The following is a 25,153-nucleotide window of genomic DNA, read 5'->3' on the forward strand; positions in this document are numbered from 1 at the left end:
GTCGCATGGCCACTGCCAGTGCGGAGGCTCGTGAAGTAAGCTCGAAGGAGTCGTAAATCGAGCGCACCATAAACTTTCTGAGCTGAAGGAGGTTGGAAATCTGCTGTTGGAAGAGTGGGACCTTACGCTCAGGTATATATTTTTCTAGAGCAGAAAGTTGTTGGACCAGGTGTTTCATATAAAATGAAAAATGAAAGGTGTAATTGTTGGCTCTGTTAGCCAGCATGGCATTCTGGTACAGGCGCTTTCCAAATTTGTCCATTGTCTTTCCCTCTCTGCCAGGAGGGGTGGAGGCATAAACGCTGGAGCCTTGAGATTTTTTGAGAGTGGACTCTACAAGGAGGCTCTCATGGGGCAATTGGGGTTTGTCAAATCCCGGAATAGGGATGACCCGGTATAAGCTGTCCAGTTTTTTAGGGGCACCTGGAACAGTCAATGGAGTCTCCAAATTTTTATAAAATGTTTCCCGGAGGATATCATGTACAGGAAGTTTAAGAAACTCCTTGGGAGGTTGGTCGAAGTCCAAAGCTTCTAAAAAGGCCTGGGACTTCTTAGAGTCGGACTCAAGGGGGATGGAGAGAGCCGCTGACATCTCCCGAAGGAACTTCGTGAAGGAGGATTGCTCGGGCTTAGAAGTGGTTTCAGCCATGGAGGGTTCCTCATCTGTAGAAGAGGCATCCTCCTCGATACCGAGTGGGGATTGTTCCCATAGGTCTGGGTCCCTGATAGCCGGTTCAGTATGGCGGGTTTTAGAAAGGGACTTGCCAGATCGCATGGATACGGTGCCGGGGGATGAAGACCGGCGTCGATCTCTGTCCCTGGAGGAATGGTGCCGATCCCGATCCCGAGACGACCGGCGTCGATCTGGGGCCTGGGAAGGGTCCTCTGCCGAGCAAGTCTGAAGTGCAGGCTGAGCAGATAAGACCGGCATGGATGTGTTCAACGGTACCGAGGGGGTGGATACCGGTGGAGCGGTGCGAGGCTCGGGCTGGACCGGTACCGGAAGGAGCGGTGCCAGTAAGGTTGGAAGGAGCTGTTGGAGTTGCTTCTGTAGCTGCTCCTGAAGCTTGTCTTGGAGGATGGCCGAGATTCGGTCCTCCAATGGGGGCACCGGTACCGCTTTAGATTTCTTCGGTACCATAGGTGCTGCTCGACGCTCCGGCGATGAGGAGGTCGATGACGAGGCACTCACCGTGATCGGAGCGGAGCGTTTACGGGAGCGGCGGGACGTCGGAAGAACCGGGGTCACCGCTGTAGCTGGAGGTCGCTCAAGGGAAGAGGAAGGCTTCTTAGCCGGCTTACCTGGCGCTATCGACCCCGAAGGAGGATCAGGCGGTGTCGATGTGGTCGGTGCCGATTTAGGTGGTGCCGTCGACGTCGGGGCTTGATCCATGGTAGAACCGGTACCGAAAAGAATATTTTGCTGTATTTGCCGGTTCTTAAGAGTGCGTTTCTTGAGAGTAGCACAGCGGGTGCAGGTGTCAGCCCGATGCTCTGGACCCAAACACTGAAGGCACCAGTTGTGTGGGTCAGTTAAAGAGATCGGGCGTGCACACCGCTGGCACTTCTTGAAGCCTGGTTGAGGGGGCATGAAGGGAAACACGGCCTCCGCGAAATCAAACCCGGAGGCTTGGATGATTACAACAGGCCCCGCCGGGGCCGGCTGCAAAAATAAGGAAAAAGACACGAAAAGAATTTTTTTTTTTTTAGAAGAATGAAGTCGAAAGACAAAAATAGAACCAAAATTGGATCAAAAATCGCGAGCGGGAAGGCAAATTGAGAGTTTTCAACGGCCGTTGAAAAGCACATGCGTCTTCTTCGCTCCGCGGAAACGAAGAAACTGGAGACCACGCACTCCTCCGTCGGGCGGGAAGGCACCCGCGCATGCGCGGTGCGGCCAACTAGAACTTTCTAGTTAAAAAGGTCCGTACCGGGGCTCCGTCGGTGACGTCACCCATACGTTAAGAATATGCTGCCTGCTTGTCCTGGGATAATAGATTTTAGAGAAAAATTTAAAAATGACTAACAATAACTCTGCACCCTCCCAGATGCTTTAAATGCTTCCTTCACAGCATTATCATACCTGAAGCAAGATATTTGGTAGAAATAGTAATCTTGAACAGTGCTTCTGTTTCTTTTCCAAGTCTCATTATGGTCTATCACATTTTTGTTTTTTTTTCCCCAGCATCCATATGCTAGGGCCAGTGAACTTAAGTGATTAATTTCCACAATAACATTTGTAAAAATGCAATCCTCAGATAGGACCTTTTACTAACATCCATCTGTATTTATTGTGTGTGGATTACCCCAGCTGGACTTAGCCACTTGTACTGTGTAAGGGGTAAAACAAACACAGTGATTAATGATTTAGCTTTTTAATGTTGCCCAAAGCTTTTTTTTTAAAGATAAGAGGCCTTTGTTGAAAAATAAAAATTTCCCTTTCTTACATGTCTCATTTTTTTTATTTTTTTAAGTTGATTTTAATATTATTGGTATATTTTTAGTTACTCGTATTTTGCTCTTGCCATTGTGATCATGAGTTTGATCATGTCTTAAATATTATTTTTTCTATTGCATATTGAATACTGTATCGGACAATGAGAGTTTAAACTGAATAAATACAGTCAGATTCTCCCTCTATAACAGCAAAGTATCCCTTATTCTATTTTATTAGGAATTTTAATCAAAAATAAAAAGCCACAATTGAAAACACCAGCAGAACAATTCACCATTGTAGCTCACATACTTCACTGCGATTAATAGTTGCACTTTTTTTTTTTCTTCTTTTTTTTTTTTTTTTTTTAGAGAGGTTATTGACAATTTGTGTCAGTCCTCAGATAGATTTTACATTTCTGGGGCCTGATGCAGAAAGATGTGCGTCAGAACTCTGTGCTAGAGTTCAGCAAAGGTTTCCTAATACACGTGTAAAAGAAAAAATTGCTCCCCAATACAGATTTTTATTGGTTCCAGAGTGGAGCATCGGGGGCCCCCCGCATCATAGCATGGTTTCACACACACCCCATCTGTGCCCATAGAAAAAACATGGAAAAAAAACCCCAAGCAGACCTATCATTTTTTTCAGGTCAGTAGTACTGATGCGATTCTGGGATGTTAGGCCCTCGATCGAATGGCTGGTTTTAATATTAATGACCTTCTTTGCATGCCAGAATTGGAGAATATACAACCGCATGGAAAACCACACGGTGAGCCATTTTGTGCATCGGGTCAACAAATTCAATCGGTCACTAAACCAGTCAAACCAGTTTAGAGACGTTCGGACACTTTACAAGTCACCTCTTTATCTGCGAAATCTCTGCATTTCAGATAACTATTGGGCTGGCTCAGCTTGCTCTCTAGCAGGCACAGATCCAATCCTTGGACTTCAGGGTTTGCTCTGAGCCAGAGGCCAGGTAGGGCTAATCATTTACAAAACACACTCTTAAAATCTTTCATTGTTTTGTTTGTACTCTGCTAAATCTCATGACTTCTCAGGTGCCCTTTCGAAATTAAGCACTATGACCTCTGTCTGAGCATAGGCTCAAACAGAAACAGTAGGGGAGGACACCACCACAAATTACCCCATCCAGTCTGCCCAGTTAGTCCTATTTGCAATGCTAAATGCTTACTCATACTAAAAAGAGTTAATGCAAATACTTATTCAACCACCAAGATTTCAGTAGCTTCCCAGATGCCTACTCCCTCTGTCCAGCAGGTCTGCCTCTTCAAAATGGCGGGCCCTCCCCTCCTCCTGGGATGCACCGGAGAGGGGCCTGGGGCCTAGGGCTCTGATTTGGCCTAGGTTGTTTAAGGCCTCTCCTATGGCATCTCTTCGGCTGCAGGGGTAGGGGTGTTGGGGGTTGTTGTATGGCGATGGGGAGGGAGTGGGCATCTCTCCCACTGCCACCATCAAGCAACCCCCTCCCGGCAGCGGGAGAGATGCCCACTCCCTCCCCACTGCCATGCAACAACCCCCGACACCCCTCCCCCAGCAGCCGAAGAGATGCCATAGGAGAAGTCTTAAACAACCTAGGTCAAATTAGAGTCCTAGGCCCCTCCCCGGTACATCCAAGGAGGAGGGGAGGGCTCGCCATTTTGAAGAGGCAGACCTGCTGGACAGAGGGAATAGGCATCGTTCCAGCCGTCCTTCATAAACAAGGTAAGGGGGGTGGAGGGGTCATCGGAGGCACGGGGATCAGCAGGGGCATGACTGCGGTGGCAGGAGGGAGTGGGCATCCTTCCCACTGTCTGAGAGGGGTGTCAGGGGGGTTGCGTTGGGTGTTATTGCATGGCTGTGGGAAGGAGTAGGTATCTCTCCCGCTGCGGGGGTGGGGGGGAGGGGAAGGGGAGCAGGGGGAGGTTTGCTTGGTAACGGCACAATTTTCTGGCCAATCAGGCTCAGGCGCTGACCAGAAAGTTAAGGCTACGACAGCTCAGACCTGCCAGAAAATTTTGCTCGCAAAATGTAGGACAGCGAGGTTAAGGAATCATCCAGCAATAATAGTGAATCACCCGGTGTGCTCATTTATACATTAATTACCTTGTTGGAGACTGCTAGGAAACTTGGAAAAAGACCGCCATGGTAAGCCATTTTGATAATCCGCCGCTAAATCTACTGGAACCGGTTTAGCGACCACATTACAATTTTGAGAATCTTCACCTTAATCCTCCACTGCCTCAGGTACATTAGAGAGATTGTGAGCCCATCGGGATAGATAGAGAAAATGCTTGAAATACCTGTATGTAAACTGCTTTGAGTGTGGTTGTAAAACTACAAAAAGGCAGTATACAAGTGCCAATCCCTTTCCCTGATGTCATAATGTCTCATTCCTCCAATGCCTAAGAGCCAATCTCATTAGTGATGTCACAATACTTCATTGTTCTATACTTGGCTCACTTCTGATATTGTATTGGAAGGGAGTGTGGTGCAGTGATTAGAACTACAGCCTCAGCACCTTAAGGCTGTGGGTTCAAACCCCCCACGCTGTTTCCTGTGATCCTAGGCAAGTCACTTAATCCTCCACTGCCCCGGGTACATTAGATAGATTGTGAGCCCACCGGGACAGATAGGGAAAATGCTTGAAGTACCTGTATGGAAAGTGCTTTGAGTGTGGTTGTAAAACCACAAAAAGGCAGTATACAAGTCGCAACCCCTTTCCCTATATACAAGTTTAGTTTCAAGTTTATTAGGATTTTATATACCGCCTATCAAGGTTATCTAAGCGGTTTTACAATCAGGTACTCAAGCATTTTCCCTCTCTGTCCCGGTGGGCTCACAATCTATCTAACGTACCCGGGGCCAGCAAACAGAATCCCAAACCAATTCCAAGATACAGCAATCGTCTCTCTTCCCCCATGTCTCACATTCATAACTAGAGAAGCTGCGGTTCAACATCTGGCAGCCTGACTCCTCTCCCCACCCCCACTCAGCTGGAGTGTAACCAGCAACTTTTACTACATCTTATATAAAATCTCTCTTTACACATTCTGAGAGATATGCACAGTGCAGATTTTATTTGCATTCTTTTGGAAATCTGCATACGAAAAGACATACAATCTATATAAAAAGCATGTCTATACTAGCCTCTGTATTAACTAAAAGAAAGTCTTCCCACTCAGAACTCTAAATCTAATTTACATTTGTATGTTCTGCTGAATGCCAGACTTCCCCTCCTCCACTCTACAAGCAAAGTAAACATTCTTTCTGACTTTACCAAGAACAGTCACTTCTAAAACCTCTCCAACCCCTAATCAAAATACAAAGTAATCTCCCCACCACCCCTTTGCTCACACCCACCCTTAGCCAGGAATAACAAATGAAAAGGGCTCAGATCAGGCATGTTGTAGAGACCACATTCACAACCATTGGAGGGGGGGGGGGTATGTCACTTTTTACACAATATTACAGATATCTAGTAGACAGGATCAGAATGCACACATACCAAGTTCCAGAAGGAGCCAAGACCACAGCCCCAACCCCCAAGCAAGGGACTCTGTACAGTTACAAAGAAGGGATATAAAAAGTTAAGTTAAACACCAAAAAGTTCTCTCTAATCTCTTCTGCAAGTTCCCTGCCCAACTCCTGGTAATATTCCAACCTCCTCTGGGTTCTACCAATTCCCAAATCAGTGTGGAAGCCGAGGTTTTTTGGGATTAGTTGGTTTGTTTACCCTTCCTGGAATTTTTGGTTGCGATTACTGATTTCTTATTGTTATGGGTATTGTATTTTAACTTTGCCATCTGTGATGCGCTTAGAATTTAAGGTCTTCTGTATACTAGCAGAGCAGAATTATTATAAATAAGTAAATCAAAGGCAGGTTGGCAGAGGAGAAATGCCTCTGAAGTCAGAAGAGTGGAATTTCCTGTAAGTTGTTCATCAAAAAGATGTGCAATACCATACAATAGAATTATATAAGCAAACTTTCCAAGTTTTCATAAAAGACCACTAAGATCAACCAATTATGTTCTCTACAAATCAATCACATTGAATCACTGTCTGCTGCTTTCCAAACAATATGGGTTCAATATTTAGCCAGCGGCGATCAATGTTTTGCCAACTGCTGTCAGCTTTAAACCCAGAAATTCAGTGCCAGGCTATCACCTGTTTTCAGTTCAATGTTAAACCAGTTATTTTCAGTAGCACTGACCAGCTAAGGCCTGGATGCACTAAACAAAAAAAAAATCGTTAATACCGACTGGATCACTGTTGGCCAATTCTCTGGCTCCTCCCCATGTATCACATGGTGCACTGGAGAGGGGAAGGCCAGTCATTTCAACGGGTAGGCCTCGGAGCTGGAGGGATCATGCTTCCCTCCAGCTCTCAATGTCTATCTAAGTTATGAGGGGTTTGGGGAGTTGGGGTGGGGTTCGGGGGAGAATCCAGTGGCAGGAGGGAGTGGGCATCTCTCCTGCCTTTTTGGGGGGGAGGAGGATAAGAGATAGTTCAGTGGGGGGAACCTCCATTGGCAGGAGGGAGTGGGCATCTCTCCTGCCAATTTTCTCTCATGGAGGGGGGGGGGTAAGGATGGCATGACAGGAGGGAGTGTGCATCCCTCCTGCCAATTTTCACTCATGGGGAGGGGGAAATCCATGGTGCTGCATTCGTCGGGAGTCATTGGGGAGGGCCGTAATCAACAGTTCGGAACTTTCTTCATTTTTTTTTAATATGGGACAGATATTTTGTAATAAATATGTGCCATTCGAAAAAAAACAAACAAACAAACAAAAAAACCCAGGCAGATAGGTCAGTAAGTTACTGTTTTTTTTTCCTATAGCTAAACCCCTGGGCATATTTTTTTTTTTTTTTTTGCATAGCCAAGAAAGTGCATCAATCGCTTGGCTACTTTGCAGGGGGTTTCAGCTAATTCACATGGCCGGATCGGAAAATGGGCGATTGAGGGGAAAAAAACCCAACACAAAACACATATGGTGAGCCATTTTGTGAATCGGGTCGGTAAAAGCAATCGCTAAAGCTGTGAAAACAGGTTTAGCAACAATCACTGAATTTAATGCAACTAGCCCAGGGGTGGGCAACTCTGGTCCTCGAGGGCTGGAAACCAGTCGGGTTTTCAGGATTTCCCCAATGAATATGCATGAGATCTATTTCCATGCACTGCTTTCAATGCATATTCATTGGGGAAATCCTGAAAACCTGACTGGATTCCGGCCCTCGAGGACTGGAGTTGCCCACCCCTGATCTAGCCCTAAGTGCTATTGAAAATGACAGGTTAGCCTCAAATAGGCGATATCTGGCCAGTTAAATCACATTGAATATTGACCCATACACTTTGTGGGGCTCAGGGCAGAAATTAAGAAGAGGGCCCTTTGGTCACCTCTCCTCCTTCTCCACTTCCACCCCCCCCACCCATGCTGCTATTTTTATATCTCTCATCAAACAGTAGGAAGACTTTCTGTAGTGTTGCATTGTATGCAATGTATGGCTTCTTAAGGGTTCCATTTAATTTTTATCTATTAACCTTTAGAGCAGAATAGCACAGCTATGACACTGTCCAAAATTAAAAATAAAATAATTTTTCCTACTTGTGTGGTCTGGTCATTCAATTTTACTAACCGTGTTGATTCCAGTCTCTGGTTTCTGTCTTCTCTTAACTCTAATTTTGCCAAGGTTTCCTGTCTATTTGCCATTTTTCCTCTCTTCTCCTGTCTTCAACTCCTCCATTATATCCATCTCCAGCATTGATCTTTTTCTTTCAATTTCTTCCATTTAATTTTCTGCTTCAAAGGTCTCCATCTCTTTCCCTCACCCTGGCCCTCCCATTCCTCAGACTTCCATTAACTGTGTCCTCTCCTTCTTCCATCTTCTCTCACTCCTCCTATTCCATCTGGACTCTCCTCCCTCTTTTTCTCCCTTTCAACAAGCGTCCCTCTTCTCTTTTTCCCCTTCCATCCACTGTTTCCCCCCTCTCTCTACTTCCATTCCGTATCACCCCCTTTCCCCTCTTCCATACAGAATCTTGCTCTTCCCCCCTTCTCCACTGCAGCCATCCAGGATCTCCTCTCTCGCTCTCTTACATCCCCACAATCCAACATCCTCTCTATTTCTTCCCCATCTGACATGCCCTTTTCTCTCTCATCCCCAAATATACCCTGTTTGTCTCCCCCGCCAATTCAGCATCATCTGTCTCTCCCCTATTCCTTCCCTCTATTCCCCCCCCTCATCATACCACATAGTTCCAACTCTTCCCTTCATCCTACTATTGTCCCTTTCTCTCCCTCTCTTCCTCCTGGGCACTCACGGAAGCCTTTTCCTGGTCCTTTTCTTCTAGAGCAGTGTCTCTCAAACTGTGTGCCATGGCACAGTGGTGTGCCCTGAAGAAATTCCAGGTGTGCCATGAGAGATTCCAGAATAGATGACACGTACATCGTGTATGCAAGAGTCTGTCAATGTTATGAGCATTTGTGTGCGTAAAGATACAACCGCCCAGACAAGCTTCATTCTTTGAGGGGAGTGGTCCTTGAAAATTAACACAAGTAATTTAATTTTTATATGCAGCAGTTATCCTAACTTGAACAACGAAGCAAAAAAGATCCAAACGGTAACAAAGCAATCATATCTTTGCGAACTTGGATTTTGAACTCTTGACAGAAATTAAATTGAACCCCCTTCCAAAAAACAAACAAACGACTACAGATGGTGAATGATGAAATGCATGTTTGCTTGACTACTATTGAGTTGCATTTTGAGTAAATTTGCACTCAAAACAAGCACATCCATCACATTGATTAGCAATACTATTCTATCTACTTTAGTTTCACCGTTGTTACAATTACCCATACATAGCTTAAAGAACTTTAAATAACCACCCCCTTTTTACAAAAGTGCGGAAGATGTTTATAGCGCCAGCTGGTGCTGAATGCTCTGTGTTGCTCCGATGCTCATAGGAACTCTATGACCACCGAAGCAATGCAGAGCGGTACGCTGGCTGGCACTAAAAACCTCTTCTGCACTTTTTGTAAAAAAGGGGTAGATCTCAAAATTTAATTTTTGTATTGGTTTTGCAATTTTATCATTTCAATTGTAATGTGCCACAAAAAGCATTTGCTCCATTTAGTGTGCGAGACACTGTTCTAGAGGGCGACGGGACAAAAACGCGCGCCAACATTTGGGAGCAGACACTTGAGCGCAAGACTCTCGCGCGCCGCCTTAAAAGCTTATTTTAAAGGGCTCCGACGGGGGGTGTGGGGGGAACCACTTTACTTCATACTGTTCGTGCTGCTGTTGGGAGGGTTTTGGGGGTGCAACTCCCCACATTATAGAGAAAACTTAACTTTTTCCTAATAAAAATCGGGAAAAAGTTAAGTTTTCTCTATATTGGAGGGTTCCAACACCCCAACCTCCCCATGGCAGTGTGAACAGTATGAAGTAAACTGGGGGGGGATTGCCCCCTTACACCCCCCGTCAGAGCCCTTTAAAATTAGCTTTTAAGGCGGCGCGCGGGAGTCTTGCACTCAATTGTCTGCTCCCAAATGCCGGCATGCATTTGTCCTGCGCGCTTATAACTATGAACCGTTCAAAAGCGCTTGTAGGAATCGGAAGCTCACTTCCCTGCTTGTCACCTGTGCTGTAGGGCCCTAACCTTACGCATGCCGCCGACAAGTTTCGCTTCCTGTCACTCAATTGCTCTTCATCCCACTGTCACATGCAAACAAAATACAGTCAAACCTCGGTTTACGAGTGTTTTGCAAGACGAGCAAAACATTTGTAAAATCTGTGACTCGTAAACCGAGCTTGACTCGCTATACGAGCGTGTTCCATAGTAAAACATCCCGCATCCCCCTCTCGATACCTTGCAATGCACGCACACCGTCTGCAGATTTTCTTTCTGATTCTCTTCCACTTCAGTTTTGCCTTTTAGGGTGTCCAACCTGCTGCGCCGGGCGACCCGCTTGAGGGCAATGCTTTTTTCTCTCTGCTGCCCCTGGAGGATTGCCTTCTTGCCTGCTCCCTCCTCCTTGCTGTGTTCGCTCGGGGCCGCGGGCGGCAGCTCCTGCATGCCTCCTGTGGCTGGCCCGGAGACGTTCCCACTGACGTTGCGACGTCAGAGAGAGGGCTTCCGGGTCGGCCGAGGGGGGCACGTGGGAACCGCTGTCCTTGGCTTTGAACGAGCACTGCGGCAAGGAGGAGAAAGCCAGCATGAATGTAGGCACCCACGGCACAAAATGAACAAAAAAGAAGTTAAAGCTGCAAAGCCCCAGCGAGGTTGGTTCGGCTGCGGAAAGAGCCCCAGCGCCCCAGTTCTTTTATGTTTATGTCAGCCGCCGGCAGCAGTAGCAACAAATTGCCCGAGCTTCCATTATATCCTATGGGGAACTTTGTTTTGATATATGAGCGTTTTGGATTACGAGCATGCTCCTGGAACGGACCATGCTCGTAAACCAAGGTTCACTGTATCCCATGCCGCAGGGCCCTAATGCTGTGTATGCCGCCGCCGGCTTCCTTCCTCCCCCTCATGACGTAACTTCCTATTTCACTGAGAGAAAAGGAGGGAAGTCAGTAGCAGTACATACAGCATTAGGGCCCCTTGGCATGGGTTAGATTTGTTTGCATGCTGTGACAGCGGCAAGAGAGAGGCAGCAAGTGAGAGTGACAGGCAAGGAAGGAAGGGATGCTCACCTCAACAAGCAGTCGAGGGGGGTGGCTTGTAGCTGTGGGGCACAGGGCAACTGCCCTGTATGCCCCACCCTTCTGTCAGCCTTATCCTTACATATATTCAAAATTCCAACATTATAGACCAGTCTTTTCTTCAGCTCGACATCAAAGGGATTATTCCGATAAGCAGATCAAACAAAACAAGTTATTTACAAAATCTTCCACAGCTGCATCTAATTTTTTTTTTTACCTGCTGCCAAATTTTGAAAGGCAAAAAAATTGCTTCTGTGTGAAATCATATTCTTTATTCAAGCAGTATCCATTGGATGGGGGAAGAAACGCTTGATTAAGAGGCCCTGGAGTACTACAAAACAAGCACAAGAAAAGGGAAACCGTTTTACTGTGCTGCAGTTCTGAAAAGTTTCCATGGAAATTAAAAAGGGTACAAAGGGGTGCTGAAATGTTCTCACTCCAACCAAGAAGGGAATGACATGCAGCCATAAAACTTTCAAAGTTATTCCACATATTCACCCCTAAGTTCAACACACTTGGCACATCGTGTCTGGAGTTTCCGTAACCCTTCCATAAAATACTCCGATTAGGGTTACCAGATTTTCCTTCAGGAAAATCCGGACCCATGGCCACGCCACCAGGACTGCCCAGTTCCGACTGTCACACCCTGTTCTACCCCCAGACAGCATCCGTGCATGCCCCTTACCGACACCATTTTGTCAGGAAGCTTTTCAAAACCCAAAGTGCCGGGATTTGAAAAACCATCCGGACCCCCAGACATGTCCTCAAAAGGACGTCTTGTAACCCTAACTGATGTCTAATCACAAATACTGCTCTGAATTAAACTAAACTAAACCTTAAGGGGCTCATAATAGAAACAGAAAAATGTCTAAAAACCAGCCTAAATCGGCACTTGGCGATCAGTAACAAAAAACGTCCAAGTGCCAATAATCGAACGGGGTTTTAGACGTATTTAAAAATGACTTAGGCCTTCACAGTGCTGCTGAACGACCAGAGCTAAAAGGGGCATTTTAGGAGGAGTGGTGAGGGCGGGACGTGGGCCGTAACTAAGACTTAGTCATACTGCATGTATAACCGAAGGTTTTACAACACTGCCTAGACAGAACTTGGACGTTGTGACTTAGGCCATCTAAAACCAGGTCTAAGTCCACAAAAGGTATCCAAAGTGACAAGATAAGCACTGCAGACACAAAGTACAGACCCCCACACACAGTCCCAGCGATCACTGACCCCCCCATAAAAAACGTAACAACAACTTTACATATCTGCCTCCAAAACATCAGCACCTGGCATAGGAAAGCCTAGTAGAGCTGCACATAAATGGCTTAAGTGGTCTTGGGGATGGGTTAGTGAGCCATGGAGAGGAGGACCCAGGCCCATAAGCCACTCTAATCACTGCATTCATGGAGAAACAAGTGCACCCCTCCAGAAAACCCCCAAACCCTTTTGTACTGCCATATAAGTGGCTCTTGCAGTCATAAGGGCTATTGGGGTGGTAGATAGGTGGGTCTAGTAGATTCAGGGGGTGTTTTGAGGGGGCTCACCATGACCTATAAGGGAGCTGTTGTGAGATGTTTATGTGGCACCCTTTTTGTGAAATTCACAGCAGTGCCCCTGTAAGGTGCCCCACTACTCTGTTGCCATGTCTGGGTGTCCAATCCCTTACTTTTCTGGTCCCTCCCATGTCCTAAAGGTCTTTTTCTAGGTGTTTTTGACTTGGATGAATTTTTGGACGAAAATTTGGACGAAAATGGGGTATAAAGATGAACAACCAAACGGCTGGACGTACAGTTGTACTATTTTAAAAAAAAAAATGCTGGAAGTATTTTTTGAAAATGGACCTTTTCCCGTGTCCAACTTTGGACGACTTGTGAGTTAGGCCAAAACGGACTTAGACGTTTCTTTTGATTATGCCCCTCCACACTTTTATACTGCATCTTCTCTATAGAGATAGAGCTCGGCACAATTTACAAGAGTTTTAAACAAAGGAAAACGTAATAAAATTAGTGATTATATAGAGAGCAGCGGAATTTACATTTTTGAAAATAGCCACATTTTCAGATGTTTTTGAAATAATTGGAAAGAACCCAAGTTACGCAGCTGGACAGGAAAATTATTCCAAAACTCAGTGATTTTAAAGTAAAGAGATTTCCCTCATTTTCCAATATAGATAACGCCTTTTAACGAGGGGATAGATAATTTAAACTTTTGGATAGATCTGCTGCTGAAATCACCTGAAAATTGTCACCCTTTCAAACTCTTAAGGTTTGGAAACAGAAAATAGTCAGATGGAGCAAGATCTGGTAAGTAGGGTGGATGGTCTATGCACTGAAACCCCAAATGAGTCAAAACATCCATCGTTTTGCCAACCTTGTGAGCAGGTGCAGTCTTGCAAAAAAAACAAAAACAAAAAACTCCTTTCCACAGCTTCCCTTTCCTTATTTATTCAATGACTCCTTTAATCAGCACAGCAAGTTACAGTAGTATTCTGCATTAACAGTTTGGTCCCTTGGAAGATAGTAAGTCATTACAACATCTTCCTGATCCTAAAACACTGTGGCCATGACCTTTCTTGCTAACTTTTGGGTCTTGAAATTCCTTTGCCTTGGAGAATCTGAGTGCCGCCATTGCATGGCCTGTTTTGTCTCAGGATCATAGTGTGTAACTACCGGTAGTTGTTTCAAAAAGCTGGCACCAGCTCGCTGAAAATGCTGCAAAATCAACTTGGAAGTGTCTACTCGACGTTGTTTCTCGTCAGCATTCAAACATTTGGACACTCACTTGGCAGACAGCTTCTGCATACCCAGCTGCTCGTGGATTATATACCTAACACATTCCCTGGATATCTGTAGTGTCTCAGCAATTGTTTTAGCCAATATTTGCTGATTGCCAAAATCAAGTCATGGACTTGGTCAACAATTTCAGGAGTTTGAGGCCTTCCAGACCTTGCTGCATCTTCGGTCTCGAAATCTCCACGTTGAAAGTTGCACACCACTTCTTCACTGTGGAGCATGATGGGCATACTATTTTACTTTACAAAGTTGGGAGGGTGATTCAGGGGTGGGGTAGAAATGAGAAGAATTGGGAATTTTGTCATAGAAATTGGGAAATGCACTAGAACTCAAACTGAGGCTAGACAGAACTTCATTCCTCCTTGTTCTTGTCATAGGCTGATTTTTTAAAAATTTACTCTTTTGTGTTGATACATTGGTTAATCATCTTTTCCACCCTTTCCCAATGACTTGTTGCTTAACTTGTTCTGAAGCGCTGTGTTAGAAGCTCCCCCCAAGTTATCTTTTAATCCCATGTTTGTTTCTAAGCAATTTATACTAGTTTTTCTGACCTGCTATGAAAGGTATGAACTTGAATGCAGAATGTTTTGATAAGCACCTTAATCAGTGATGGGATGGCCTAGCTGTGTGCTAAGAGGAAGGAGTAGCCTAGTGGTTAGCGCTACAGCCTCAGCACCCTGAGGTTGTGGGTTCAAATCCCGCGCTGCTCCTTGTGATCCTGGGCAAGTCATTCAATCCTCCACTGCCCCAGGTATGTTAGATAGATCGTAAGCTTACCAGGACAGATACGGAAAATGCTTGCGTACCTGATTGTAAACTGCTTAGATAACTTTGATAGGTGGTATATAAATACCTCAACTAAAAAAAGGGCTAGAAAAAAACATTTGCAAACTTTGGGCCAACTCATGTAGCATTTTTGCTTTCTGTGCAGGTGGCATACAATGCACAAAGAAATCAGAATTAGGGCCTTTTATCAAGCTGAATAGCACGAGCCGGTGTAGTAAAAGCACTGAAACCCATATGGATTGAATGGGCTTTGGGGCATTTGCCTCATGGCACTCACTACCATGGCTTGATAAGAGGCCCTTAATGGTGCTGATCAGGCAGCATGAAGACTTTGGCACAGCCATGGGCCCTGCCTGTCAACCCTGATCCTATTCAGGAACACCCATATGACTTCAGAAGCCTTAGACCAGGGGTAGGGAACTTCGGTCCTCAAGAACTGTATTCCAGTCGGGTTTTCAGGATTTCCCCAGTGAATATGCATGAGATCTATTTGCATGCACTGCTTTCAATGCATATTCATTGGGGAAATCCTGAAAACCTGACTGGAATATGGCTCTCGAGGACCGGAGTTCCCTACCCCTGGTCTAGACAATTCACAACAGGCATTGCTACCTGGGTGCCCATTTTTTATATGGCTTCAACATCACTTTCTTAATAAGAAAAAAAAAAAACCAAACTAATGCATTAAACTAAATTATAGGAAGAACATTTAGGATTGTTGTTTTTTTGTTTTTTAAATAAAGCTGTATTTTAGGGTCCTGCAGTTAACACACACACAAAAAAAGGACATGTAGCATTTTTTTTTTTTTTTTTTAAACAAAAACCCTCGAGCCTGTTCATCACATCAGGCTTACTGAACTTATTCATCATTAACTAACGGCAGCCAGACCAAAGGTAAGTTTCAGTTACCCATTACACAGCTAAAACCACAGATGTCTTTCATTTACTTATTTGCAGTAATACATACAGTTGTGCTGGGAATGAGACCGACTCCCTTCCTTTCTACTGCCATCCAAAATGAACTGTACAACAGTATCACATCCTCAAATAACCAATGAATCACTGGATGAAACTAATATTTATTTTTTTTAAATTACTATCTACTACTGTAGGTGACTTACAAAAAGAAACATATACAAGTAATGGGCCAACTCCTGAGAACATACAAGCTTTCAGGCAATTTCAACAGCCCAGGAGCTGATACAATTTAAGAGCAGCACAAAATAGTGGAGTCTTATGATTCAGGGCTAGATTCTCAAAACTTTAAATTAAAAACCGATGGGCCGCTGTCACAGCCATTATTGTAATGATTTTTTTTTTTTTTTTAAGAGTCATTCTCCAAAAAACACACATGCAAATAAAGTTGGCAGAGAGTAGCGAAGGTTCGCTAAATTTGCATGTGCCCATTGCAACACTTTGGCATGTTTCCATAATTCTTTGAACACAAGTGTTTCTTTAGCTTAGACATAGCACTGCAGTACACGGTCATCTAAATATGAATCGTGGCCTTTGACCGCTCCCAGGGCAGGATTAACCAATAGGCAAAATAGGCACGTGCCTAGGGTCCGAAATGGTCAGGGGGGCCCGATGAAGGAGGGCATCAACATTGTTTTTTCCAAACAGCGATAGGCCCCTCCAGCATTGATTGGCAACGCGGGCCCCCCCCCATCGATGGAAAGTAAGACAAGCAAGCAACGTGGGTAAGAAAGGCAACGGGAACTGTAATTGTGCAAGCGGTGCTGCTTGCCCAAAGCTTCCCTCTGACACAGCTTCCTGTTTCCGCCTGGGCGCATAGTGGGGTGGGGTGGGGCGGGGGCCCAGTGTACTTGTGTGCCTAGGGGCCCTCAATGAATTAATCCTGCCCTGACCGCTCCATGGCCATATGTACATATGGCGTAGGCATAGTAGATCCCCTACATTTGCTTTACATTTCCTTTGTCCAGTGGCGCAGTGAGGGTGAGCAGTGACCCGGGGCAATGGTGCCCCTCTCTCGCCCCTTCCCCATACCTTTCTATCTTCAGTGTGAGCAGCCACGAACTTGCTGCCCACGTTGGCTTCAGTGCTCCGACGTCACTTCCTTCTCATACGGGAGAAACGGCTGAATAAATTGCAGCTCTACTCCCTAGAGGAACGCAGGGAGAGGGGGGACATGATCGAGACATTCAAGTACCTCACGCGCCGTATCGAGGTGGGGGAGGATATCTTCTTCTTCAAGGAACCCACGTCAACACGAGGGCATCCATGGAAAATCAGGGGAGGGACATTGCATGGCGACACCAGGAAATACTTCTTCACCGAGAGGGTGGTGGATCGATGGAATGGTCTTCCGATGCAGGTGATTGAGGCCAGCAGTGTGCCTGATTTTAAAGCTAAATGGGATCGAAAGGTGGGATCTCTTCGCAAAGGGAGGTAGGGGAGGGTCATTGGTGTGGGCAGACTTGATGGGCCTTGGCCCTTATCTGCCGTCACTTTCTATGTTTCTATGTTTACTACATCATTGAAAATTCTGTTTTCATTTTGCAGTCTTATGTATAGTGGTGGTGCAGCCACAAAACGTACTGCTGCATCACCTTCAGCGCCCTCTCTGACGTCACTTCCGGGAAGGAAGTGACGTCGGAGCAAAGGCTTAAATGTATAAGCTTGAAATCCTCTGGTGATCCCCAGCACTTTCTTGGTCTAAAAGGGGGAAATATGATCAAACTTCTGGATTGCAAGTTGCAACAGTAGTGGTATTCGTACAACCTGGAGTACTTTTAATGTGGAGGCAGGAAACCCCCACATATAAGTGGTTACAATAATCTAATGCTGAAATGACTATTATTTATTAACCACCTTCTCATGAAAAGATTCACACAAAGTGGTTTACAATATGTTGAATAGTAATCAGGTACTCTTGGGTATTTTCCCTATCTGTGCCGGCTCACAATCTAACTGGGACAATGGAGTCCTAAGTGACTTGCCCAGAGTCATAGGGAGCAGGATGGATCAAATTCACAACCTCAGGGTGCCGAGGCAGCAACTCTAACCACCTGGCTACCCCTTCACTGAAATTACTAGCAATTGCACAACAATACTAAAATAAGCCACTGATAAAATACTAAAGGCAACAAATCAAATGCAGCATAAATATATCTTCTAAAAAAAACCTGATTTAACTGGGACTTCATATCTAATTTGCAGTCAATAACAGGGCTGTGGAGTCTGAGTCGGAGGAAATTTCGGGTACCTGGAGTCGGAGTCAGAAGTACAAAAAACTGAGGAGTCGGAGTCGGAACATTTATCTACCGACTCCATTTTTGAACTTGGCATACCAATCACGAGCGATTCTTTCAGCTATAGCACCCACTATATACACAGCACAAATATTGCGAGCAGCTTCTGCGGCCTTAGAACCTTGATTAAAAGCAAAAAGAAGGTGGTGTCGAAAATACTCATTTCTCTCAACTTGACATTCCATTTTAACGATCTGAAAATTAACCAGTGCTGTGGAGTCGGAGTCGAGAAGTCGGAGTCGGAGGAAATTTCGGGTACCTGGAGTCGGAGTCTGAAGTACAAAAAACTGAGGAGTCGGAGTCGGAACATTTATCTACCGACTCCACAACCCTGGTCAATAAGGACATTGATTCTTCATAGTAGAAGAAAAAGGAATAGACCACTCTTCAATGTCCAGAAAACAGGTATAAGAATAGTACTAACAAGACTAAGAATAGTAATGTTTTTCCTAAATTTAGAGTAAACGTAGGGTTAAATCAGAGGTGGGCAAACTTTTTGACTCATGGGCCACAACGGGGTTCTTAAATATGACAGATCGGCCACACCAAAAGCATCTTTCTATCCCTCTCATCTCCCTGTGAAGCAGAACCCTTGTCCATCTTCTATCCTTCCCTCCCATCCCTCGTGCAGCAGAACCCTTGAGCACCTGCCCCGGCTGCACAGCCAAACCCCCATTGAACCTCCATCCTTCCCTCCCATCTGAACCCCACCAACCGTGAGCCCTACATACTTCCCTTCAGATAAGTGTTGGGTCGGCAGCACTCTAAACATGCTGCTTCGCGGCCTTCTGTGTGCCGTGTTACTGATGACATCAGTGATGTGGCAGAGAGAATTCCCCGATGAGAGAAGGCCATGAAGCAGCCTGTTTAGAGTGCTGTCGGCCCGACGCTGCTCTGGAGGGAGGTATGTAGGATCGCGGTCGGCGGGGTTCAGTCGGCAGGCCGGATTAAAAAACTAAACGGGTTGGATATGGCCTGCAGGCCTTAGTTTGCCCATCTCTTGGCTAGATTCAGTAAATGGCACTAAAAATCAGCGCTCAATGTTGCTCTAACAGGCACTCAAAGATGAGCACCCACTGTAGAATAGCATTCAATGCTAGATTTTGACGCCCAGATTTGAGTGCCTGCTGAAACCAGGTGTAATTCCCAACGCCCAATTTTGGTGCATATTCCCAGTATTCTATAATACTTTGTGTAATGTACCTGCCTTGCCCATGAACCACCCATGGCCACACCCCCTTTGGATTCTGCATTATGGGTGCACCTCGATATAGAACAGAGCATAGCAAAATGTGTGCACAAGTTCAAATTGGTGCTAGTTAGCACCCAATTATTGCCACTAATTGGCTTGTTGGCCAATTTAGACCTGGATGCACTAAAATCATCCTTAAAATCCGGTGGGTCGCTGCGGGGCTGACAAATTGTCCGATTTCAAAACGGCGATCAATGTTCAAACGGCTTCCCTTGAAGTTTTATGGAGGTCTGTCTAATTCTACTCCTTCAGTTGTTGGGAAAGCAACTTTGACACATGCGCAAAGCCAGCAGGGGAAGCCCAAACAGCTGAGCAGCAGTAGCAGCCCTGAAGCAGCCTCCTGCCGTTCAGATATTCAGGGCAAGAAGACTTTTTTCTTTTTTTTAATAGGGACAGATGTGTGTGTTACACTTGCACAATATCTGTCCCCATTTAAAAAACAAAAAAATCATGCCGCTCTCCCCATGGATCCTGAATTTAAAAAAAAAAAATACACAAGAGGCAGAAGGTATGCCACTCCCTCCTGCCTTGAAAACCCAGACCCCCCCTCCCAACACTCCTGAACCTCTCCCCCGCCACAAAGATCATCAGTAGGAGGGGTGCCCACTCCCTCCTGCCTCAGACCCCCAGCCTCCCCATACTCCCGACCCCTCCCCTCCACCATGAAGATTGTTGGTAGGAGGGTTGTTCACTCCCTCCTAACTTGGACATCCAGCTCCCCCACACCCCTCCTCACTCCCATACCTTATATAGAATGCGACAGCAGGAGGGATGCCTAGTCCCTCCTGCCTGCAGGCCTGCCTCTCCAAAATGGCGGACCTTCCCCTTCTCAGTGCATCCTGGAATGCATCAGGAGAAGCCTAAGGCCCAGTTGGATCAAACGCCTAAGGGGAGGGACCTTAGGCACCTGAGCCAATCAGAGCCTTAGGACCTACCCGGTGCAGGTAGGAGGGACTGGGCATCCCTCTTGTGTCTTCTTCTATATAAAGGTATGACGGTGGGTCGGGGGCATGCAGGGGGGCTTGGTGATCAAGGCAGGAGGGAGTGGGCATCCTTCCTGCTGATCATCACTGGGGAGGGTTCAGGTGTCCGTGATCTTCATGGAGGGGGGAGTTTGTGTGGGGTCTTGGTGGCCGCAATCTTCACAGAGGGGAGGGTCACAATCTTCATTGGTAGGTCTGGGTTTCCGAGGATGGATGAATGGTCATCCCTCCTGCCTCTTTTTTCGGAGGCTGTCGAGGGGCATACAATATGGCAGACCTGTAGGTAATTTTGGGTTGTGCATTCCTAAGTGATGTTAGGGTATTGATCAGAGTGCTTGTTTTAATATTAATGACCTCGGTTTAATACTAATGAAGTTGTTTGCATGGCAGAGTCAGAGGCTCCGACGAACACATGGAAAAGCCCACGATGAGCCACTGTGTACATTAATCAGTTAAATTACATTGCCGCTAAACCGGTTCAACCGATTTAGCAATGATCATTGGACGAATAATGAGTTTAGTGCACCCGATCCTTATTTAGGTGCTCATCTTGGATTGGCACCTAATTATTAGGCAAAATGTAGCAGGGAGGGAACAGTTAAAAGCAGATATTTAAGCAAAATCTGGGGAAAATGCTCAACTATCAAAGCAAAAAAAAATATTTTCACAGAAACAAAAATTCTCATTTCACAATATCTGTGCCCACAAGGTTAAAGTGTGATATATGCTCAGAGACCTGGAAACCTATAAGGGGATGAATCCCCCAAACAGTCTCACCTTCCAATCATAGCATATATTATTGATCTTGTGAAAACTAGGCTTGGACTTCAATATGCTTACATAAGTTTTAAATAGCATGAAAAGACTTATCTTCTAAGTTCTTCTGGCTCCCGACATGCAGTGGTCTAGTGGGGGGGAGGGGGGGTGGCAGAACCACCCTGGGCACCTTTTTGATGGGGGCACCAGCACTTCTATACCCCCCGCCCCCACACCTTGCTTGTGACCTCCCTTCCAAACTCTCATACCTCTTTAAAATCTTCACCAGGGTAAGCAACTACAGTACTCTAGCCTGTTGCTCATGCCGGCCTGGTCCCCTCTGAAATCACTTCCGGGTCATGGGGCCATAAAGTGACGGAGGGGAAAGCCAACACGAACAGCTCGCGCTGGAGAAGATTTGAAGAGGTACGGGGATGAGAAGGGGGGGTGGCAAGGAGGACACAGGGGTGTTGGCACCAAAAGAGCGAGGGGGTGGAGAGCTGGGCACGTGGGGGCACCACAACCCTGAGCACCTCCTACCCTCGCTATGCCACTGCTGTCATAGACCATGTTTTGCCTATTTCCTCGGGGGAACTCAATTATAAATCCAAACTACATTCCAAATGGGGGTCTCTTATTGTTCTTTGTGCTTGTTTAAACACTAGATTGTAATTTTAACCAAGGATAATGTGCTATCCAGTGTTTAACAGCTTTTGAACCAAAAGCCACAAAATTTAAGTGTAGCTGATAATGTGTTGCTGCCAGGAGCAAAAAATTGAAAAATGATCTCCAAATAGTCTTATGGTTGACCCCAAAGGGTAGTAAAAAGCTTACATGTCAGAGCTATGCAAATATTAAATAGCACAACTAACAGAGCTGACCCTTGCAGAATCCCAGTTAGCAAAGAAAACCATTGGGTAACATTATCTTTTCCAACTCGCTTCAAATAATGGAACAAAAATGGCTTAAAAGCCTTCTATTTCCACTTAAAAGCCTTCTATTCCCACTTCTTTCAAATAATATAATATCTCATGACTCACTGAAAATAAATCAAGTAGCACCAATACAAATGAGGTTCTCTGTTCAAAACCCATGTAACATCAAAGCTTGAAAAAGCAAGGTCTCAGTTCCATGGTATGGATGAAAACCAAACTGAAAATAGTCCACATCATGCAAATGATGTACTATAGCTTTCTTAATCACATTAGCTAAAAACCACAAAGAAATTGGCTGGTAGTTTCTTAGAATTCAAGTGCTGAACCCACTGTTAAACTTATAAAGGCAGAAGAATATCCTAATGCAGGGGTGCCCACACTTTTGGGGCTTGCGAGCTACTTTTAAAATGATCAAGTCAAAAATGATCTACCAACAATAAAATTTTTTAAAAAACACAAGGAACACCATACGCAGAGAAAATGTTAATTATCATTTGTATTTGGGGGGTTTTCAGATGTCAAGGTAAATGACTTTATGCAATATCACCTCAGTAACAACTATACAAAAATAGACAAATACACCCCCTCCTCTTTTACTAAACCGCGATAGCGGTTTTTAGCGCAGGGAGCTGCGCTGAATGCCCCTCGCAGCTCCCGACGCTCATAGGCTCACTGCGCTCAAAACCACTATCGTGGTTTAGTAAAAAGGGGCCATAGTGCAAAATATAGACAGCAGATGTAAATTCTCAAAACGGACACATTTTGATCACTAAATTAAAAATAAAATCATTTTTCCTACCTTTTTGTCTAGTGATTTCATGAGTCTCTAGTTGCACTTCCTTCTGTAAATCCAATATTTATTTAATTCTGCCCCTTCCCCTTTTCTTTCTGTCTCTCTTTCTCTCTCCCCGCCCCCCTTTTTTTTGTGTTTCTTTCTCTCTCCCCCTGCCCCCAAGCCATAGTGCCTATTTCTCCCTGCTTCCCTGAGCCAGGCTTGGCGCGTACAAGCACCGGACCCACAAGCCTTCATCTTCGAAGTCAATTCTGATGTCGGATTGGAAGTTCCAGGCCATTCAGGCAGTGATTGCTTGGTCCAGAACTTCCTCTCCGACCTCAGAATTGACGTCGGAGGTGAAAGCCTGTGGTCTGGTGCTTGTACACATCTGGCCTGGCTCAGGGAGGCAGGAAGAACAAGATCGCAAAGGCAACACGATCAATTTGTGTTGCCTTTGCGATCTACTAATCATTCACGATCGACCATTTGGGCACCCCTGGCCTAATGGTTAGTGCAACTGCCTGAGAACCAGGTTCAATTCCCACTGCAGCAACTTGCGACACTGGGAAAGTCAATTAACCCTCTACTGCCCAGTTCAAAAATAGGTACTTGTATATAATATGTAAGCTATTTTGATTGCAACCACAGAAAGGTAGTATATCAAGTTCTATCCCCCTTCCTTTCCTGCTTACGTTTAGAGATGGGATACATACAGCTGCTATATTCTGCACCTCTGCACATATACTACAGAAGAATGCTTTTCTGCACATAATAGTGTCAACAGGAAAATTGTAGCTCTACACGGGTTTTTAATGCATATATATTATGCACATATGCTGCAGTGCTGTTTCACACAAACATCAAAACAGGCCAGCGCCTGTTTGTTTCAGCGTGCACACACACTCACCCACTCAGATCCTCATCCCCTACCATTTTTTTTAACCATCTCCTTTAACTAAGCCAGAAAAGCTGCAGATCTTACATGCTTGTAGTCAGAGAAGAAACAGGCATGAATTCCTCACTAACACAAGAGTGAGCTAATCTCTTACTCACTCTCAAACATGATATTAAAACCTCCCTGCGCTCAGCCTTCTGGTCTCTTAAGCACTTCTTTCCATCTGGGTTCAATAGCTAATGCCTTCACTACCATGGGATTTAAAATGAGCTGTAAGCAAGTCTTCGTACCCAGTTAGTGCATGTGTAAAACACGTTCTAACACAGGGCATCCCAAGTCGTGCAAAAAATTGTGCACAGAAGCCATGCTAAGCTGTGTGAAAAGCATACCTATTTTTATTGCATCAACCCCATACAGTTGCAAATGAAGACATCCATCCCATTATCAGAGGTTTGTATCAGCCTTTGAAAATGAACAAGGCCAAGCCAGTGACACAGTGTCACATCTTAATCCTCTACCAAGTGCACTGACAAAACATGTGAGCAATCAAGAGGGACGCACAAGGGACTGAACAACCATTCTAAAAAGGTTTTGTCTTCATTTTATTATGCCATTAAACCCAATGTAGAAAATGGGAATTTTTTTAGATGTGGCACTCAAAAGAGAATCCCAGGCACCATGCCACATTTTGTTTGCACTTCCCATCCCATAGGGATCGTTAAGCAGGTGCATGTTCCTTAGCATTAAGACTCGGAAGATGATATCAACAAGTGAAATAGATATAACAGAGGCTATATGGTCTGTATTCTGTTGTACCCCGATAATGTGGCAAGTCTATGAAGAGCATAAATCAAACACTTCCCACTTATATGAAAAAGTGCAAAATATTATCACTTCAAAGTGACATTTATACAGGAGGAGGCCTCAGTAATGGAGCCTACGCGTAGTCGAATTCACTGACTCGTATTCACTGTGGTTATCAACGTTGTTACTCAGCTCCTTTGCTCCAGTCATCGGCCATACTCCAGTGTCTCCCTATTTTAGATAGCTTATTTCTACCCGTTTTATTACTAAATAATCTAAAAATTCTACAATACATTTAGATATATTCCATATTATCTCAACCTTTTTTCCAAAATTTTCTATCTTTTATCTCTTTCTGATTTTCTTTTATCTTTTGTCTACGATTCTTTACAGTCATCTGCACTAATTCATATTACCGTAATGAGACATTGCTGAACAAATTCCTTCCATTTGTAATAGTTTCATTTTCATTCAGCAAAAATTTTTTTTGATGTACTCAAATGTTTCTGAAAAATTACTTAGCTTCAGTCAGTGCTTGTGTATCAAAAAGTACCAACGTGGCCAGCGTTTCGTGGAATTCAATTCATAACCTCTGCTTCAGGGCCAACTTGTAGATGTACCAAGCCATTTCCTGTGCAAATCTAACAGCATTCTCCGTAAACTATTACAAATGGAAGGAATTTGTATGGCCGATGACTGGAGCAAAGGAGCTGAGTAACTACGCTGATAACCCCAGTCAGTGAATACGACTACGCGTAGGCTC

At 45.0% G+C, this 25,153-nt stretch overlaps 1 protein-coding gene across 8 annotated transcripts in view; it reads right to left on the reverse strand.

Annotated features, from left to right (window-relative positions):
• The window catches only part of PHLDB2 (pleckstrin homology like domain family B member 2), a 194,876-nt gene that overhangs the window by 160,002 nt on the left and 9,721 nt on the right, over positions 1-25,153 (reverse strand). The window contains exon 2 of one of the 8 annotated variants that reach the window (XM_033941094.1): positions 11,358-11,471. The exons of the other annotated variants lie outside the window; for them this stretch is intronic. The gene's annotated coding sequence lies outside the window, so the exon portion shown is untranslated. The remainder of the gene's footprint in view (positions 1-11,357; positions 11,472-25,153) is intronic. 8 annotated transcript variants of the gene reach the window in all.

This window comes from Geotrypetes seraphini, chromosome 4 (assembly GCF_902459505.1).
Source record: "Geotrypetes seraphini chromosome 4, aGeoSer1.1, whole genome shotgun sequence".
NCBI classification, from domain to species: Eukaryota; Metazoa; Chordata; class Amphibia; order Gymnophiona; family Dermophiidae; genus Geotrypetes; species Geotrypetes seraphini.